General features: G+C 38.8%; 4 pseudogenes across 1 annotated transcript; 2 read left to right on the forward strand and 2 right to left on the reverse strand.

The window, feature by feature from the left end:
- The first annotated feature begins 326 nt into the window (after positions 1 to 326).
- LOC143541812 (anthocyanidin 3-O-glucosyltransferase 2 pseudogene) lies at positions 327 to 9,474 on the forward strand (annotated as a pseudogene). The gene is made up of 2 exons (XR_013136808.1): positions 327 to 1,929; positions 9,430 to 9,474. The product of XR_013136808.1 is annotated as an anthocyanidin 3-O-glucosyltransferase 2 pseudogene (transcript).
- Positions 9,475 to 12,467: 2,993 nt separating this feature from the next.
- On the forward strand, positions 12,468 to 18,463 carry LOC143541813 (anthocyanidin 3-O-glucosyltransferase 2-like; annotated as a pseudogene).
- A 214-nt stretch (positions 18,464 to 18,677) lies between these two features.
- LOC143541796 (UDP-glycosyltransferase 71A27 pseudogene) lies at positions 18,678 to 19,277 on the reverse strand (annotated as a pseudogene).
- Positions 19,278 to 19,640: 363 nt separating this feature from the next.
- Positions 19,641 to 21,571, reverse strand: LOC143541838 (anthocyanidin 3-O-glucosyltransferase 2 pseudogene; annotated as a pseudogene).
- Positions 21,572 to 21,978: the final 407 nt, after the last annotated feature.

Consider the following 21,978-nt stretch of genomic DNA (forward strand, 5'->3'; position numbering starts at 1 on the left):
TCTAACCTAAAAGTTTTAAGCTACTTGAACCAAACAATATTTTTAATTAAATATGAGTTTTTTTTAAAAGCTTGAAGCTACGAGCTTCTAAAAGCTTCCCACCAAACTACCCTTAGTAACTCTTTTAACCATGTTGTTCATGTGATTTCATAGTGGTCCTTGTTCTTTAATATGTTGTCTTTTTTGCTGGTCCTGGTTCCTTAATATATGTCGTCTTCTTTTGTTGAACGAAGATGACATGTGAGGTTGCAATATTACTTGACTCCACAAGATCTTGATGATAATTCAAGAATGGATCTACAGTTTGCCAGCAATAGCATCACCCGAAAGGAATGGTTATGTAAACACCTACAAGACACTTATAATAAACAAATCAAACATCACAATTAACTTAAACCTTAAACAATAAACCAAACAAAAATGGTGAATACAGTTGCCGAGCTCGTATTCATCCCATCCCCTGGCCTAGGTCATATCATGTCAACCGTCGAGATCGCAAAGTTATTAGTGAATCGTGACCAACGTTTCTTGGTAACAATCCTTGTCATCAAGCCTCCTACTTCTCATTCTAGCTCGACTATCACCACCTACATCGAATCACTAACGAAAACAAATATGGATCGAATATCTTTCATTGAACTCCTTCAAGGGGAAATCCCACCAGCGTGTGACTCAAAAGATCCCTTGACTACCTTTAAAAAATACATCAACAGACACGTCAAATACGTAAGCAACTTCATGGTCGACATGGCAAGTCAACAGGGTTCGGGTCGGGTTGCAGGGTTTGTGATCGACCTGTTCTGCACCTCCATGATAGATGTGGCTAACGAGTTTGATGTTCCAACCTACGTGTTCTTCACCAGTAATGCAGCTTATCTTGGGTTTAGATCACATATTCAGACATTATGTGATGTTCAGAACCAAGATGTTATCAAGTTGAGCCACTCGGACACCGTGATATCAATTCCAACATTTGTTAAACCGGTGCCAACAAGGGTCTTTCCAACCGTGGTCCAGACCAGAGAAAGTCTGGACCTTGTTCTGTCATCAGCCCGAAGACTGAGGGAGGTCAAAGCAATAATTGTAAATTCGTTCTTGGAACTGGAAACACACGCAATCGAGTCGTTATTATCTGACACTACCATCCCGCCGGTGTGTCCAGTGGGACCCGTATTAAACCTAGAAGGTGGTTCCGGTGAAAGAAAACCATTAGACGATGACATCATCACATGGTTGGATAATCAACCGCGTTCCTCGGTTGTATTCTTGTGTTTTGGGAGTATGGGTAGTTTTGATGAGGTTCAAGTGAAGGAGATAGCACATGGTTTGGAACAAAGTGGCTACCATTTCGTGTGGTCGCTATGTCAAACAACACAAGCCAATCAAGTGTCAAATGTCACTGGAGACAACGAGGATTGTGGAATGTTTTTGCCGGAAGGATTTCTAGAGCGAACAATTGGAATTGGAAAAGTCATTGGGTGGGCCCCACAGGTGGCGGTGCTGGGTCACCATGCAATTGGTGGGTTCGTGTCCCATTGTGGTTGGAACTTGTTGTTAGAAAGTTTATGGTTCGGTGTACCGGTAGCTACATGGCCTTTGTATGCCGAGCAACAGATCAATGCATTTGAAATGGTGATGGAACTGGGATCAGCGGTGGAGATCAAATTAGATTACAAAAGTGATTTGTTAAACTCTACAGGGGAAACGAATATAGTCACGGCAGAGGAGATAGAAAGCGGGATAAGACGGATGATGGAGGATGATATGGTGAGAACGAAAGTGAAAAAGATGAGTGAGAATAGCAGACTGACTGTGGTAGAGGGTGGTTCATCGTATTCCTATGTTGGTTCTCTTATTCAAGATTTTATAACTAACGTCTCTTAATTTTAGTTGTTTTTTGATAATGGTCTGTTATGCATATTAGCCCATGTAACACCCCTCAAAATTTCATTTCGAAATATCAACTTTTAAAAGTTTGAACCATCAAAAGTAACAGCCAGCATAAGAAATAGGTGTAAATATATGCCATGTTTGTTTTATGAAAATAAATAAATGTTTTGTTGGGTTTCGTAGCCTTTTGTTGGCCCGATTTATTATTTGAAGTCCAAAGGGCAGATGGGTGTAGGGTAGCCAGACCGAAGCCCGGCCCAGTTTAGATTTTTTGCATAATAATTTACTAACCCTAGTTCAGTCTCTATATAAACAACATTATGTACTTGTAATCTTTCGTCACTCAATAAAGAATATCTAGTTGCCACCCGTGGACGTAGGTCAGTTTAGACCAAACCACGTTAAATCCTCGTGTTCGTTTATTGCTTTCGTGTGTGTGTTCGGTTTCGTGTTTGAGTTTAATCCTAACAAGTGGTATCTAAAGCTTAGGATCAGATCACGCGAAGAACACGTTGAACCAGCCGAGTCGCCGCCAAACCATCCAGCCGCCACCACCCTACTGCGCTAGGGTTCCGCCGCCGCCTACGGTTTTCCGATCGCCGTTAGGGTTTACGCAATTGTTACGCCGCTACTAAACCCAGCCCGTCGATCTACGTTTTTGTTGGTTGTTGGTTCCATTCGAAAGCTACAGCAGTCGGCAGTTTCCGCCGCTGCCGTTTAGGGTTCCGCCGCGTCGAAGTTTTGCTTGCACCACCGTTCGCCACCACCGGTAATCGCCGTTTGCACCGTCACTATCCCTAGTTGATTTGCCAATGATCAAAAGATCAAGGACAAAGAAGAAGCGTGTGAACAGGAAGGTTAGATCTAGCCTCATTTTTTTATTTGACCAGGTTGAATAGTCCCTATATTAGGCTTTGAAAAAAAAAAGAAAAAGGGAAAATCTGGGCTGTGAACACAAGGAGTAAGTGTGGACCAGAATTTATTACTTTCTTTTTGAGGTTTGGTACATGTTTCTTTTTTAATTTAATTTGGTATTGGCAACAATAATATATATTGGTATTATATATATATTGTTTTGGGTGGAGATCATGTTTTGCAAAGTACGAGCCACGAACGTTTGAATCAAGATCCTATTATTTGAATAACCGTTGTCAGGTCAGAAGAAATTGTTTAAAGAAACGGATAATCAGTGTCAACCGCGTTTGTCAGGTTTTATCGTTTCAGTTTCTGATTTACAGTTCGTATTTCCGCTGCCGTTTAAATAGGTTGATTATTTAACAGAGTTCAGTAGAACAGCTGTTAAGTTCAGGCTCGTGCCATTGCTGTGTCTGTCTCTGCTTTTATCCAGTTTTTCGTTTAGTCATTGTCATGGCAGAAGACGGAAAGGTTTCTATACAGAAGTTTGATGGACAGAAATTTGGTTGGTGGAAGATGCAGATTGAGGCGCTACTTTGTCAGAAAGATTTAGATGTAGTGCTTGAGGATGTAAAACCAGAAAAGATGTCAGAAGCAGATTGGAAGAAGTTAGACAAGAAAGCCAGGGCTTGTATTACTTTGTCGTTGTCGGAAGATGTGGCGTTTAACATCATGAAAGAAACCACAGCACGTGGTATGATAGAAGCACTATCTAACATGTTTGAGAAGCCTTCGGCAGCGAATAAAGTCTATCTTATCCGAGAGCTAGTAACAACAAGAATGAAAGAGGGTGGGTCAGTTACAACGCATATCAATAATCTTAATTCGATCTTGTCCCGCTTAGTGTCAGTTGACATTAAGTTTGATGATGAAGTTCAAGGCCTCTTGTTATTATCCTCTTTGCCCGACAGTTGGTCGCAAACAGTGACTGCAGTTTGTAGTTCGTCTACAAATATTACTTTCGATGGGATTCGAGATCTGATTCTGGGAGAAGATTCAAGACGCAGAAGTTCAGGTGAATCATCAGGCAATATGCTAGTCACAGAAGGTAGAGGTAGGGGAAAACAGCGAGGCAGTGGGAGCAGGAAGAGGAGTCAGTCTAAGACTCGTAAGGATATTGAATGTTGGGGTTGTAAAGAGAAAGGACACTTCAGGAATCAGTGTCCGAATGGTAAGAAGGAGGTGAACGTTACAGAAGACGACACAGATGACGGGGTCAGTAGTGATGAGGCTTTGGTTTGTAGTGTTGAGAGTAGCGTTGATGCTTGGGTGATGGATTCTGGTGCATCGTTTCATGCCACTCACTGTAGTGAAACGATGAAGAATCTTAAATTTGGGGATTTTGGAAAGGTTCGACTAGCGAATGATGATATTTTAGAGGTTACGGGTATGGGAGATGTTGATTTGATAACTTCAGCCGGTACTTCTTGGACTTTGAAAGACGTGAGGGTTATTCCAAGTTTGAAGAAACGTTTGATTTCAGTTGGGCAGTTGGATGACCAGAGGCACGATGTTAAGTTCGGGAATTAGCAGTGGAAAGTAGTCAAAGGGAATCTTGTGGTTGCTCGTGGCACGAAAATGGGTTCATTGTATATGGTCGGCATGTCATCGAAAGGAGTGGATCCAGTTTTGGTGAAAGACAAAATCCGGTTCACAGAATCTCGTGGGCAGAAGAAGGTTCGTTTTGCAAGTAACAAACCCAGAGCCAAGGTGAAGATTCAGGATGAACGAGCTAGGAAGGTTAAATCAGTTGGGGGACATCATGACAGTGGGAGCACAGGTCGTGTTTCATTTACAGTTCCAGGTCGACAGTGGATTAAGAAAACCAGTATTCCAGCTTTAAAAGTCTCCCCAATGAATTACTTGCTGAATATGGAGAGTGTTTGTTCTCAGGTTATCTCAGGATCCGGTAGTTTGTTACAGTGGGAGCCGGTAGGGACAGAGAACGGGTCAGCGGCAGTTTCAGCCGTGACTGACGTGTTGGAGCTCCGGGGAGCTTCAACGGGCCTTCAGGTTAATTGATGAGAAGGCGGTGGCAACTAGAAGAAGTTTAATATTCAGATTACAGAAGTACAATCAGGAGTGCAGACAAGAGTATTCAAGGCCTCCGAGTGGGAGATTGTTGGGTTTCGTAGGCCTTTTGTTGGCCCGATTTATTATTTGAAGTCCAAAGGGCAGATGGGTGTAGGGTGGCCAGACCGAAGCCCGGCCCAGTTTAGATTTTTTGCATAATAATTTACTAACCCTAGTTCAGTCTCTATATAAACAACATTATGTACTTGTAATCTTTCGTCACTCAATAAAGAATATCTAGTTGTCACCCGTGGACGTAGGTCAGTTTAGACCGAACCACGTTAAATCCTCGTGTTCGTTTATTGCTTTCGTGTGTGTGTTCGGTTTCGTGTTTGAGTTTAATCCTAACATGTTTTTCATGTAGTATTAGACGAGCGTTTTGCGAAAACGACCGTGTGAGGCGTAAGATATTAAAGCGTTTAAATTATAAATACCGTTCCTATCAAACACTAGCAAAATATGATTTTTTTTTACCAAAAGAAGTGAGAAGAAAACCAGGAAAGCGGTGAGAGATCGCATTCTTGTTTTGTGTGTTGAAGGCCTTGATGAGATGAATATGCTATTACTCATCTATGGGTATTTATATGTAGAATAATTTAGTTGAGAAATACATACTTGCAGTGCTAACTGACATGTGTCATATGAACATTTTGAACAAGTTGAGTATGAAAATGATATAATGGGCACAATCAAGCTACTCTAAAGCAAAAAATTTAATTTCCCCATATCCCATACTTGAGGTTAACATTGTCCTCAATGTTTAAAATTTAGCATTAAAAATATATTATTGAGGACGGACTTAAAATTGACTGATAATAAATTTTAAAACCAGGCTTAATGTGATAGTCCTAAAAATTATACAACTATACAATTACACTTTTAACAATAAAACTAATAAAACAAAACGAATTATGGAAATGAATTCACCTGATAAGAAAGTAAGCAACTCATGTACACTCGTGGTTGCTCTCAACAAACCCGGCTCCTCAATTCACTCAACAACATCTGCAAACTCTAAAACGTGTAGAAGCATGCTTCTCACAATTTTTAGGATAAGTCTTTTAAACCGTTTGCAAAACTGTTAATTTTAATTACCAAGCCAAGTTAAATAAATTTCATAATTAAATTTGTTATACTAGTAAAAATGTTAAAAGACCTAACTCACTTTCGTAGGAATCATGATTGCATTTAGCGTATGCAACAAGCCATTTAAACCCCCCGGTAGCCCGGGTGGAAGAGTGAGGTCTCGTGGGGGTTTATAGGAAACTACACCCTCAAAGTTTTAAATACAACATAATATAAACGTACTTGTATACAAGGCCGGGTTGCCTCCCGGTTAGCGCTAAATTTTTGTTAGCCAGACCATACCTTATGTGACGTTCATGGTGGTCTCATAGGGTGCTTGCCTCTTTCGCTCCTAAACTTGTTCCATTATCATGATTAGTTTTTTTCCATTCTAGATCATTGAATTTGCAAGTTTCTCTGTAATAGTCATACTCCAACGATTTCTTGACCTTTTTTCTTCTTCTCTTTTTTGACTTCTTCTTCACTTTCTCTTCATTTAACCTGTCAATCATAAACCATTCTTTCTTTTCTGTTTGATTCTCCTTCTCCGAAGATTCACACTTGTCAGTTTTATGACCAGATAAATTAGAAAACAACTTTAAACTCATTTTGTTTTTCCCGAACCTCATTCTAACCGTTCGCTCAACACTATAAATAATAGCGTTTGTTGTAGCTAAGAGCAGTCTACCCATAATAATAGTCGGTTGTGTATTATTTACACAATCAAGCATGAGGAAATCCATAGGATAGTAGAATTCACCAACTTTTACAATCACATCCTTTACAATCCCCTTAGGACACTTAGAAGTTTGATCAGCCAACACCACTGTTGTTTTAACTTTTTGTAGTGGCCTAAAAAATCATACTGATCATACAAACTCCCCGGTAAAACACAAGATCCAAGATCCAACAAAGCCCTATCTAATTTAAAATCACCTATTTGTATTGAAATAATAGGTGTTCCTGGATCTTGAAGTTTCAGGGGAAGGGTACCCATCAAAACGGCGTTCACACTAGCAATTAAATCAAGTTGTTTAGGAAACTTGTGACGTCGTTTTTTGGTACTTAACTCTTCTAAACACTCAACATGATCAGGATTCGCTTTAATTTGTTCAAGCAACGGTTTATTTATTTTCACTTTTTCATAATTTTCCCACTTTTCACCCTTAGGTGGTTCCCGTTTACTTAAATTTTTGGATGCAAGTAAAGCTAAAGGAAATGAAACTTTAACATTTAAATTACTAATTTTAGATAACATGCTATTCAGATCAATTTTAGACTTTGTAAAACTTTTAACTTCCTGATCATGTTCACCTTCACCCTTAGATTCAGTTATATCATTCACCCCACCCTACACATTGTGGTGAATGAGTTTCAACAACAGATTTTTCAGAAAGAGGACTAGTACTTACCTCATTTATGTGGGCACTAATTGTGTTAGAGGATTTGTGAGTTAGACATATCTGAGTATCGCTACAAAGCTTACCTTAATCTCTTCTGATGACTGCCACTTCTTGAGTTAATTGTCCTGTCTTGATTTCCTTATCTCTGATCTCGTTGCCTTTTTGAATATCCATCATTAACTCAATAATTGTATCTAGTTTTTCATTGATGGAGTTATCATCTGACCCATGCTGACCTGTTTGCCTATTCCCCTGATTCTCAAAAGATCTTGTATTCTGGTGCGGTGATGCGATCCGTGGGGCGTTCATTGGTACTATAGTCACAAAATGACTGGGCAACTCCTCTAACTCGGGATCTGTGATTCTCCATAGACACTTCATTCATATACTCATCCTGGCCCTGTTTTCCTCCATAATTGTTTTGTTGAACACCATTATACCTTTTCTGACCCAACTTGACCCGATTCCGACCTCTTAGATTAAATTGTGGCACTGAAGGCACAAACTCATCAAAATCACCATATTCATATTGGTGTTGTGTTTGAGGATGTGGCAGGTCAAAGTTTGAAGATTGTTGTTTTTAGGTGAATGTTGGGTGTAATGGGCTACCTGGTGGACTTTGTTTACTGTAATAACTCATAACCGAACTACACGCATGCTGCCGACACTAACATAAGTTCCTGCACAAGCAAAGACAAACAATACCAAGTAGAATATCGAACCTAAACAAAAAGAAATAAAAAGAATAATATTTTTGGATTTTTGTTTTTTTTAATATTTTTGGTTTTTTGTTTTTATTTTTAATCAAAAAAGCAACGCAACACTAAGCGCACTAGCTCCCCAGCAACGGCGTCATTTTGATGTAGATGTCGTTCTCTAATAAAAAAAAAGTATTTATCAAGCTTAAATACCTATAACTAGTACATGTAAGTAAGATCGTCTCCATAAAGAATAAGTGGAAAGTGCTAATCAAACTCATAATTTATGAAATTATTAAACTAAACGGACAGACGGTGTCAAGCGGTTTAGAAATTAATTTGGTTGTAAAACAATTTAAGAAAACATTGACTACAATTTAGGTTCAGGATATGCAATAAACTAACTGACAATAATTTATACAAATCGGGAAATCACATAGACATGATTCGTGTATTAGAATAGATAAATGATTACTAGACACAATAGTTTGGTTATGATGATTCACAGAACTTAATCTGGAGAATTGACACAACTGAACATGGTCTACTTAATTACCAGTTCATTAATATAAAATTTAGCATCTACCAATGATTAATGGTAAACGGTTCAATGATGATAAGAACTTAATCCTGAATGTTGATGAACACAAACCAAATAATTGATGATAAATGAAAGTCCCCAAAACACAACTCTTTAATCAATTCCAATAAACATATAGATTCAATCAATTAAAGTATTAATCAAAACTAATTCCCAATACATGTAATGTTCATAAGAATAATCAGTTCATATGAAAACCCTACACCTGAAGTGGTCACGAGTGGTTTAGCCTTGCCTCTGTATCACGATTGACTCGAATATGGATTGGAATGATGAAATCATGGATGATTTGGTGATTGAGAGAGGTTAAGATGGTGAGGAATTGCTCCAAAGTCGTCCTTGGTGGCTAGGGTATGAATAATATTCCACGTAGGGTTTAATTGGGCTTAAATATGGAAGAAAAACAAGAAAAAACGATTTATTGTCAGACCCGGCCGTAGCCTAAGGCCTGGCCACCATAGCCTACGGCCTCTGGTCACTGCCTTACGACGACTACAACATCAAAACATCGTTTTCTTCATAAAATCTTCATTTCAACTCCGTTTTCGTCCCCGTTTGCGGCGACTTCTTCGGTTTTCAATTCTCTATCATATCATATCATATATCATTACTTGCATTTCCCCTCCATCCTAAATGTTTCAAATTAGCTCCTTTAAGCTCTTTTAAGCTCCGATCACCTGCAAACATAAAACCAATCAATATACTTGTGTTCGATACATATAAACAAGTAAAACACACAATATAAAATACTTAAACCACGTTCTTTCAACCACACATCACCCAGTTCGTAAGAATAACTTATGAATAAGAGCATCCACCTCAACAAACCAGCAAATCCATGCCACGTCAGATTCCAAACTTTTCTCAAAACCCCAACTTTCTTCTTTAACAACAAACATTTACAAACCGTATTTAAAAATTATTACAACTATATATATAACATATATATATATATATGTATATATATATATATGCATGTGAGAGGGTGGGAAAATAGGCCTACCACCTCTTGTTTGCTACAAGTCTGCAAAAACAAATCCAACCATACAAATTTTGCTTCCACGACAATGAAGTGAGCCCACCCTTGTCCGCTTCTCTTGCCAGCTCATCCAGAACTAACGTATTGCACCCTATTATGGGTGCTCTTAGGCCATGCACACGCAAAAGGCAACGTCTCTTTGTTTTGAATTTTTTTTATTTGTAACGTTAATTTCCAGCTTTTTAGGATTAGTTTTGATTTGGTTCATTGTTGTTTTCCTTTAAAAGGGAACTCTTCGAAGTCTATGAGCTCGGCTCGTGAGTTTCTTTCTCAAGTTCGGACTCGGCTCATTTAATATTTATTAATTAATTTATATATGTTTTATTTTTAATTTTGTATATTTTACGAAAAACCTTAAACGAGCCAACCTTGGCCCGAGCTTGGCTGTGAAGTGTATTAATCTTATTAAATTGTTTGAGGCTTGAGCTCAGCTCAAAAAAAGCTCGACTTTTTTTCTAGCTTTTAATTTATCATATCATATATCATTACTTGCATTTCCCCTCCATCCTAAATGTTTCAAATTAGCTCCTTTAAGCTCTTTTAAGCTCTGATCACCTGCAAACATAAAACCAATCAAAGTACTTGTGTTCGATACATATAAACAAGTAAAACACACAATATAAAATACTTAAACCACGTTCTTTCAACCACACATCACCCAGTTCGTAAGAATAACTTATGAATAAGAGCATCCACCTCAACAAACCAGCAAATCCATGCCACATCAGATTCCAAACTTTTCTCAAAACCCCAACTTTCTTCTTTAACAACAAACATTTACAAACCGTATTTAAAAATTATTACAACTATATATATAACATATATATATATATGTATATATATATATATGCATGTGAGAGGGTGGGAAAATAGGCCTACCACCTCTTGTTTGCTACAAGTCTGCAAAAACAAACCCAACCATACAAATTTTGCTTCCACGACAATGAAGTGAGCCCACCCTTGTCCGCTTCTCTTGCCAGCTCATCCAGAACTAACGTATTGCACCCTATTATGGGTGCTCTTAGGCCATGCACACGCAAAAGGCAACGTCTCTTTGTTTTGAATTTTTTTTATTTGTAACGTTAATTTCCAGCTTTTTAGGATTAGTTTTGATTTGGTTCATTGTTGTTTTCCTTTAAAAGGGAACTCTTCAAAGTCTATGAGCTCGGCTCGTGAGTTTCTTTCTCAAGTTCGGACTCGGCTCATTTAATATTTATTAATTAATTTATATATGTTTTATTTTTAATTTTGTATATTTTACGAAAAACCTTAAACGAGCCAACCTTGGCCCGAGCTTGGCTGTGAAGTGTATTAATCTTATTAAATTGTTTGAGGCTTGAGCTCAGCTCAAAAAAAGCTCGACTTTTTTTCTAGCTTTTAATTTATCATATCATATATCATTACTTGCATTTCCCCTCCATCCTAAATGTTTCAAATTAGCTCCTTTAAGCTCTTTTAAGCTCCGATCACCTGCAAACATAAAACCAATCAAAGTACTTGTGTTCGATACATATAAACAAGTAAAACACACAATATAAAATACTTAAACCACGTTCTTTCAACCACACATCACCCAGTTCGTAAGAATAACTTATGAATAAGAGCATCCACCTCAACAAACCAGCAAATCCATGCCACATCAAATTCCAAACTTTTCTCAAAACCCCAACTTTCTTCTTTAACAACAAACATTTACAAACCGTATTTAAAAATTATTACAACTATATATATAACATATATATATATATGTATATATATATATATGCATGTGAGAGGGTGGGAAAATAGGCCTACCACCTCTTGTTTGCTACAAGTCTGCAAAAACAAACCCAACCATACAAATTTTGCTTCCACGACAATGAAGTGAGCCCACCCTTGTCCGCTTCTCTTGCCAGCTCATCCAGAACTAACGTATTGCACCCTATTATGGGTGCTCTTAGGCCATGCACACGCAAAAGGCAACGTCTCTTTGTTTTGAATTTTTTTTATTTGTAACGTTAATTTCCAGCTTTTTAGGATTAGTTTTGATTTGGTTCATTGTTGTTTTCCTTTAAAAGGGAACTCTTCGAAGTCTATGAGCTCGGCTCGTGAGTTTCTTTCTCAAGTTCGGACTCGGCTCATTTAATATTTATTAATTAATTTATATATGTTTTATTTTTAATTTTGTATATTTTACGAAAAACCTTAAACGAGCCAACCTTGGCCCGAGCTTGGCTGTGAAGTGTATTAATCTTATTAAATTGTTTGAGGCTTGAGCTCAGCTCAAAAAAAGCTCGACTTTTTTTCTAGCTTTTAATTTATCCAAGCTCGAGTAGCTCGCGAGCAGCTCACTCAGTTACACCCGGATAGCAACAAGCAGTGACGGTGAGTGATGTTGTCGTGGCTGGACTTGTTTTAAGCTATTTTAGTTCTGCATAAATAACCTATTTCACAAGCTTCCACCGAATCGAAACATCTATTTTCTACTCTATGAAGCAACTTTCGATCTAAACTACTTTAATTAACTGGTTGATTAGTTTAGCTTCGGTCTAGATTTCGTTTAAAACGGAGTTGTGTGTTCAGTGTGGTCCCAATACCTTAATATGTTGTATTTGTTGTTGAACGATGATGACATGTGAGGCTACAATACTTAATTCCTCAAGCTCTTGATAATATAGGAATGGATCTACAATTTGCCAGCAATGGCATCACCCAAAAGGCTTGGTAGACAAACACCCACAAGATACTAGTTATAAGCATATTAAAATTTATTAATTTAAAACCTTAATCAATAAACTAAAACAAACATGGCAAATACAGTTGCAAAGCTCATATTTATCCCTTCCACTGGCCTTGGTCATATCATGTCAACCGTCGAGATCGCAAAGCTATTGGTGAATCGTGACCAGCGTCTCTCCATAACCGTTCTTGTCATAAGCCTCCTACCACTGGTTCTAGCACGACAATCACCACCTACATCGAATCATTACCTAAAACCGGTATGGAGCGAATATCCTTTATTGAACTCCCTCAAGGCGAAATCCCACCACCCGCTCGTGACTCAAAAGGTCTATTGAATTCTTTAAAACAATACATAAACAGTCATTGCAAATACGTAAGAAACATCATGGTCGACATGACAAGTCAACAAGGTTCTGGCCGGGTCGCAGGGTTTGTGATCGACATGTTTTGCACCTCCATGATAGATGTGGCTAATGAGTTTAATGTTCCAACCTATGTGTTCTTCACTTGTAATGCAGCTTATCTTGGGTTTAGATTATATATTCAGACACTATGTGATGATCAGAACCAAGATGTTATCAATTTGAGCCACTTGGACACCGAGATACTAGTTTCAACATTTGTCAAACCAGTTTTGACGAAGGTCTTTACGACCATGCTCCAGACCAAAGAAACTCTGGATTATGTTTTGTCATCTGCCGGGAGACTGAGAGAGGTGAGAGCAATAATCGTTAATTCATTTCTGGAATTGGAAACACACGCAATTGAATCGTTGCGTTCTGACAACACTGTCCCGCCGGTGTATCCTGTGGGACCCATACTCAACCTAGAAGGTGGTTTTAGTGCCGACGATTACATCATCAAGTGGTTGGATAATCAACCGCCTTCATCGGTTGTGTTCTTTTGTTTTGGGAGTATGGGTGGTTTTGATGAGGTTCAAGTGAAGGAGATAGCACGTGGTTTAGAGAGGAGCGGTTACCCTTTCTTGTGGTCCCTACGTCAACCAGCACCAGCCGGTCAACTATCAAAAGTCACGAGAGACTATGAGGATCCTGGAGTGGTTTTGCCGAAAGGGTTTTTAGAGCGAACTGTTGGAATTGGGAAAGTCATTGGGTGGGCCCCACAGGTGGCGGTGTTAGGTCATCGTGCAGTTGGAGGGTTTGTGTCACATTGTGGGTGGAACTCGTTGCTAGAGAGTTTGTGGTTTGGTGTATCTGTGGCAACATGGCCTATGTATGCTGAACAACAGGTCAATGCGTTTGAAATGGTAGTGGAGCTGGGATTAGCAGTTGAGATCAAAATGGATTACAAAAAGGATTTGTTTAACCCCACGGCGGAGGAGATAGAAAGCGGGATAAGGCGGCTGATGGAGGGTGATTTGGTGAGAAAGAAAGTGAAAAGGATGAGTCAGAATAGTAGATTGACGATAGTTGAGGGTGGTTCGTCGTATTTATCATTTGGTTCTCTTGTTCAAGATTTTATAAGAAACGTTTCTTAATTGCTAGTTTTTGTTAAATTTCAATATGGTGATGTTGATAACACAAAAGACAAGAACGATATGTTAGATTTCAGTCCTTTAATTTTTTTAGTTGTTTTGAATAAAATTGTCATTTTTTGTCATACTAAAAGGTGTGTGATCTTGGGTGGTGACTACATTATTATGTGAGCAGCGACAATTATAATGCCAGCGCAAGTGGCGACCTATAGTGATAGCGGCAAATGACAAGTGTGAGTAGTGTTGTCGTTGTTGAATGCGTTTAAACTATTTAATTTCACTTGAGTAATGGTACAAATCCAGCTCAACCGGCCAACAAAACCCGTTAGTTCTAAGAAAAACAAAAAAACATGATACTAGATCTCAAAATTTATGCTAGATCTTTTCTTATTTCCTGCGAATTATAGCTCTATAAGCAAGAGCACCACCCTATCAAGATGAACATTGCGAGTTCAGCCCTGTCGCTCCGACGAATCAATTTAGTATATTAATTATCCTCTCCATTTTAAGGGGTATACATCATAATTAAATTCATGAGGGGTTTTCCCTTTTTCTCTAACAACCCCTAAACTAGATGAAAATAACTAAAACATGAAAGTCGATAGAATATTCCATTTTTTTCTCCCCGCAACTCATCTTTCTCATACTTCTTTGTCTTCCAAAGAAATTTAGATCATTAAAATTTAAAATCTTATTTCTCCATATATGTATTTCGCTTGTATTGTTTTGTTGGGTGGTTAAATTTCGTCGGATGGTTCTATAAAAAAGACCTGAGTTAGGTTATAATAGAAAAAGAATGATAAATAAAGTCTAGGAAATTTGTAACAGTTTGGGAATTCGGTTTCGATTCAGTATGGATAAAAGATGTTGGTATGTTATAATATTCAATTCTTGAAGACAAATTAATTTAATATATCAAATTTTGTATATAAATAGTGTTTTACCTTACATGTCGTGCCGGGCAGCCGGGATTTACTTATGTTCGTGTCGTATTGTGTCGGTGCACTAATATGGATTCAGTTCATATGTGTTAAGTTCATCAAGATAGCGACACTAAATTGTCAGCGCAGGAAGTAGACACCACGCTCGAATAACCTATAATAAAAAAAATTAACACATTAAAAAGGTCGTAGCAGTAACGATACTGATTTTCCCGCAAGCGTTGAGTTGAGAATTCAGTATGTAAAACCCGTGAAAGGTAACACGAATACGGCTGGTATTGACTACGTTCATTACGGTATGCAACTTATAAACCCAAAATAATAAATTTTGTCAAATTAACAAATTAAAAAACCCAAAAAAAAGTACCGGTACTAGCGTATCATATTAGAAAATAAAAATTAACATTTTAACTAATGTTTAGTTGGTTTGTAAAACCAACCAACCAGGCGTTTGTAAAACCTGAGTGTTATAGCGGTAAGTCGACACATATTCCATCGGTAAAAGCATGACGTCATCCTGGACGTTGTTGTGGTGAGTCGGTAAAACCCGAGCATTGGTAGAACCCGAACCCTGTCGGTCATGGGCGTTGCGGCGGTGAATCAACGAATTTGATCGTTTTTTTGTTATGTTTATTACGGCACTTGAACTAAAACAAAAGGTTCGGTAAAACCCGGACATTGGAAAAACCTGATCGTTGTCGGTACTGGGCTTTGCGGCGGTGAGTTGGTAAAACCCGAGCGTTGTCTGTCTCATGTGTTGCGGTGGTTAGTTGGTGTTCGGTTACGTTCATTACAGTACTAAAACTAAAACAAAAGGTATAGTAAAACCCAGGCGTCGGTAAAATCCCCATGTTGTCGGTAACGTGTGTTACGTCTATGGAACTAAATCAAACCTATCAAAAAAAAAGGAAAATTGGTTTTAAATACTCCAAACTATGCCTTATTGGCAAATAACAGGCCCAACTTTACACTTGGCTGGTGACGGTCCCAACTAAATAGATATTTGTTTTTAACGGTCCGCGACTAACGGATTACTAACTCCGTTAGTATGTTGCTTACGTGGCACGCTTATTTGTCAAAACATATATATATGTGGCAGCTTACGTGGCAATAATCTCAAATCTTCAAACCAGAATCAAAAACCCAGATCTTCAACTAACTCACCCACCTTTCAACTTCAATCAACAAAATTTTCCATCGACCAACACCACTCTGCTCACGCTCATCACATCTGTCGCCACTATGTTCACTAATGGGCCACCACCACCACTGTGTTGCCATCGCTTCACACACTCTCCACCGCCGCTAACGCTGTGAGGGCTGTCAATCTACACGGTAGAGCGAGCCACGCAAGGTTTGCAGGTTCGCCGGAAAACCACCGGCCGGCCATTTTCACTAACACCACCACTTACAACCTGCAAAAACACGATGGCGGACCCACTGGATTCCTTCAGCAACAACATTGTGCCAATAAACTCAGTTCCATCGATCGATTTGGGGGTTTAGGGTTTATTCAATCGATTTAGGGGTTTCTTTGAATTCGCTAAATTAGAGGATGGTGTTAGTATGATGTATGAAGAATAAAGGAGATGGTGTTAGAAGTTAGGGTTGGTGGTAGGTTGGTGGCGTGTGTGTGGTGGCAGAAAAGAGGTAGAAGAAGGTGATGGTGATGGTGATGGTGGTGGTGGTGGTGGGGGGAGGTGATGGGGTAGGGTATGATGAAGAAGGTTTGTTTTCCACATAAGCTGCCACATATATCATATTTGACAACTAGGCGTGCCACGTAAGCAACATACTAACGGAGTTAGTAATCTGTTAACCGCGGACCGTTAATAACAAATACTTCTTTAGTTGTGACTGCCACCAGCCAAGTGTAAAGCTGGATCTGTTATTTACCAATATGTCATAGTTCGGAGTATTTAAAACCAATTTTCCAAAAAAAAAACTTAAATGTGGTTAATCGGTCATCCGGTACCTAGGCCAATGGAAAGGCTTGCGACACCAAACTTCTTAAATAATCGATAGTAATAAAATATAGAAGGCATGCAACAGGTATTAGTAGTCCTAATCATACTGGAATATTGTAAAGTGTGTTTAATTAGAGGTGAGCAATAATCAAATCATAGCCAAAACTATCCAACAAAATCAAACCGAATGTAACCAAAAAGCTACCATAAGATTTTTGTACCCTTGGTCAACTGAAAATAACATAATCGAGCCATTCATATTTTCATATTTTTCTAGCTTTTATATCTCAATTTCATGTTTTATACCATAATTTCATGTATTTATACATTTATTTTTTGTATTTATGCATCTATTTCATGTAATTTCTTAGCAAAAATTTTAGCCCATGTTTGATTTTAGTTATTAACCAAACCGAAACAAAAACCAAAAAAGTTACCTAGTAAACCGTACCTATTAACTGAAAACCGGTTAGTTAATTTGGTGAAGCTACCAAACCAAACTGTCCACACCTTTATCTTTCATACATAAAGTCATTTATCCTATTTTGTTTCCCACCTACGAACCTTATCATAATCCAAAATCCAATGGCTGCTGATAACCTTGTTTCTTTCTTTCTTCCTTCCAAAATCCTAGAAGATGGTGTTCAATCCATCTTCAGTATCTTCCTAGAAGCTGCTTGAGCTTGTGTTCATAGTTGGTATGAGTGGGATAGGTAAAACTGTTTGATTATTACAAATCAAAGTGTGGGTTTGTGCTAAAGTTTCCCATAACAGATTGAAATATAATCTTTACCTACTCCTCCCACACCAATTATTGGCACCATGCTAAAGTTTGAATCAAGTCTGGTTTCACTATGTAATGACCATGACCATTAAGGTTTTTTTTCCTTATGATTTCATTAATTGTAAAGTTAATTAGTTTTATGTTATGGTCAAAGCATTTTAAACATAGTGAAGGGTTGTTCATGGTGCAAGAAACATATATCATTTGTTTGTGAACAATATATTTTTTGTAACAAGTTTTGAGTTGATATTATTAAGGGTACTAACTAAATATGAGCCATCTGGAACTTGTTGATATTGCTCATAAACAAATGACATGTAGCATTATAAACATTATGTTGTCATTTGGAGTCATTTAACACATTATGCATTTCAAACAAGTAAACAACAATTCTCGACTGCAAATGCTCTACCAGATAACAACTTTCTATACCCTTGTTCGGGTACATGTGACATGTTACATTAATGGTTTACTTACTGACATAGTGAAGGAACACTTTTCAACAGAAATGAAAAGTGAGCAACAATTGAATGCATTTGAAATGGTTGTGGAGCTGGGATTGGCGGTTGACTTGAAATTGGATTATAAGATTGACATGTTCAATCCTGGTGCCAATATAGTCATTGTGACGGCGGAGGAGATAGAGAGGGGAATAAGGCGAGTAATGGAGAATAACGAGGTGAGAGCAAAAGTGAAAGAGATGAGTAAACTAAGCAGGGCGACGGTAGTTGAGGGTGGTTCATCATATGCTTCAGTTGGCTATCTTGTTCAAGAAATCATGAGTAACATCATATGAGATACTACAAATTATTCTCTAATGTTATAGACTATCAGAAATGTTATCTAGTCAATAGATTTAGCGAAACATAAGATGTCACCGGCCATGTAGCCGTTGGTACACCGAACCACAAGCTCTCTAGTATTGAGTTCCACCCACAGTCCCACTGCTTCATGGGCCAACAACGACACTTGTGGGGCCATCCAATTACCTTACCTCTTCCCATGGTGCGCTCGAGGAACCCATCTGGCAATAGCACTCGTGGTTCATCAAACGATTTCTCTAGAGGAGGAGTTAGGCGTAGGGACTACACAAATCGCTGACCACTTCGTTTTAAACCGAGTGCCGTCTCTTTCACTTGGACCTCATTAAAGTTTCCCGCACTCCCAAAACACAAGACTACCACTGACAATGGTGGATGACCGTCCAACCAACTAATTACATCCATGTCATCAGCTTTTCCCGCTACACCGTCTAGATTGAGTGCAGGTCCCACGCGATACACAGGCGGGAAGTTGGTGTCAGGAAACGACTTAACTACGAGTGTTTCCAACTCCAAGAACGTATTAACCAAGACCACTTTAGCCTCTCTCATTTTTCCAATAAACGAGATCAGAAAGTCCTGCGCGTCTTGTTGCTGGTACTCCACCGGAAAAGCCTTCATTGGCACCAGATTAACAAAACTCGGTACAACTATCTCTCGTTCCAAATTACTCATCTCAATAGCATCTTGCTTAAGTTCCACACATAGTGTCTCGATACATAAGTTAAATCCCAGATTGGCAGCATTCGAAGCGTAGAACACGTATGTTGGTAGCTTAAATTCATTAGCGACATCTATCATGCCGGTGCAGAATATGTCAACCACAAACCCAACTACCCGACCCGAACCAGGTTTATTTATCATGTCAGCCACGATAATTCTAACGTATTTGCAGTGACTGTTGATGAATTCATGGAAGGAAGCCACGGACGCTTTGAGGTCTAGTTTTGGTGATGCTAAATCTTGAGGGACATGAATGAATCGTATGCGTTCGATAGTGTTTGTAGTCAACGATTCGATGTAGGCAATGGGTTGATGATAACATGTTTTAAAGACATGTAAAAGAAGGATAAGTTTTTTCCATAATTATTGAATGTGTCAATAATTGAATATATGATATTTATTGAATCCAAATCTTTAGGTTAGATTTGAATGTTTTTTCATGGTCCCTATCTTGTTGAATTTTTGTATGCAATGTTTAAAAAGAAAACCAGGAAACTATTTATGACCTATCATAATAAACTGTCTAATTAAAGTATTGTAATATCTTTGTATCTTCACTTTTCAATACATAGTACAAACACACAAAAATAACAAATTTATTTCGCTTTCAAGTTTTATTGTTTAATCAATTTAAATTCAAGGCAGGAATGTGAAGTAGAGTTTAAACATGATAACAGCGCCTAACCCGCGCTAACAGGGTAATAATTCTAATAATGGTGAAAATAAAATGTGTAATAATGTTTTTGTTACTGACTTTAGAAAACATATATGAGAATATGATTAGTAGTAACGATACAAAATTCGAAGTCATGTGATATTACTCATGATTTCTTGAACAAGGGAGCCAACGGAAGCATACGATGAACCACCCTGAGCCACCGTCGCCCTGCTTAATTTGCTCATTTCATTCACTTTTGATCTAACCTCTTTATCTTCCATTAATCGATTTATACCCCTCTCTATCTCTTCTGTCGTGACGATGACTGTATTGGCGCCAGGGTTAAACAAGTCGATCTTATAATCCGACTTCAAATCAACCGCCAATCCCAACTCCACCACCATTTCAAATGCATTCAATTGTTGCTCAGCATACATGGGCCATGTTGCCATTGGTACACCGAACCACAAGCTCTCTAGTATCGAGTTCCACCCGCAGTGAGACACAAACCCTCCCACTGCTTCATGGGCCAATAACGACACTTGTGGGGCCCATCCAATCACTTTCCCTATTCCCTTGGTGTGCTCGAGGAACCCGTCGGGCAATAGCGCTCTTGGGTCATCACATGATTGCTCTAGTTGAGTTGTTAAGCGTAGAGACCACACAAACCGATGACCACTTCGTTCTAAACCCAGCGCTATCTCCTTTACTTGGACCTCATTAAAACTCCCGGCACTCCCAAAACACAAAACCACAACTGACGCCGGTGGTTGACCGTCCAACCACCTAATTACATCCATGTCATCAGCTTTTCCTGCCACACCGTCTAGATTGAGTACGGGTCCCACTGGATACACTGGCGGGATGTTGGCGTCCAAAAACGACTTCATTGCGTGTGTTTCCAACTCCAAGAACGTATTAACCATGACCCCTTTAGCCTTTCTCAAATCCCGGAAAGAAATTACCAGAAAGTCCAACCCATCTTGTGCCTGGTACAGTGCTGGAAAAGCCTTCACCGGCACCGGATTAACAAAACTCGGAACAACTACCTCACTCTCCGAGTTGCACAGCTTAATAACCTCTTGGTTCTGGTCATCCACACATAGTGTTTCGAGATGCAAGTTAAAGCCAAGAAAGGCAGCATTAGAAGTGTAAAACACGTATGTCGGAACATTAAACTCATCAGCCACATCTATCATGCCGGTGCAGAATACATCAACGAAAAACCCAAAGAGCCTTCTCGAACCAGGTTGATTTATCATGTCAGCCACGATATATTTGACGTTTTGGCAATTACTCTTGATGAGTTCATACCAAGAAGTCAAGAAGGCTTTGGGTTCAATCTTTAACGGTGTTTCAACTTGAGGGAGTTCAATGAATCGTATGCGTTCGATGGTGTTTTTAGCCAACGATTCGATGTAGGTGGTGATAGCCGAGACAGGGCCAGAAGGGTGTATGAGAAGAACGCTTATTGAGAGCCTTTGATCATGGTTCACGAGTACTTTCGCCATCTCGACGGTGGACATTATATGACCAACCGCTGGAGCAGGAATGAACACAAGCTCTGCAACTGTGTTCGCCATTAATGGTTGATTTAATTCAAGCTTGCATTTTGTTGATGTCTCATTCCCTATAAGCTATAAATAAGATAGATCCCAGACCGTTGAGATTTTAGTGAGACATTGGTCCCAAAATTCAGCATCCACATTAAATAAGTGTTTGGATAACAAAGCAAAAAATTCAAGATTTTTAACCTTGTTTTATACCATCATGACATATGTAAAGAAGTTAAAACAATTAAAGATTCAATCAATCAATCATACATAGTGGAATCCCGCCAGTAGCAAAGCTATAAGTAGGGTCTGGGGAGGGTGGGATGTCGGCACACCGTACCTCTATCCAAAGGGATAAAGATGTGGCTTCCAGAGAGACCCTCAATGGTGATCTGGACGTCCTCAGTTAAAGATACTTGAACTTCGTTACCTGCGGAACCACTTGCCCTTCAATTGAAGATTAATTGTTCTAAAGTTATTGCTCTAGAATCCTATTGTTAAGAGAGAAAAAAAAAGGTTTGATTCGTGACCAAGCGTCATAGGCTGAGGATTCTTGTTCAAGAATCGAACCATTAGGTCATTGGACTGGATATCGTATATGTGAGAGTAGTTTTTAGGGAAGGAGTGTCAC

The sequence above is a fragment of the Bidens hawaiensis genome, unplaced genomic scaffold, assembly GCF_021521415.1.
Source record: "Bidens hawaiensis isolate Kalapana, Puna unplaced genomic scaffold, B.hawaiensis_p1.1 tig00012650_1, whole genome shotgun sequence".
Lineage (NCBI taxonomy): Eukaryota > Viridiplantae > Streptophyta > Magnoliopsida > Asterales > Asteraceae > Bidens > Bidens hawaiensis.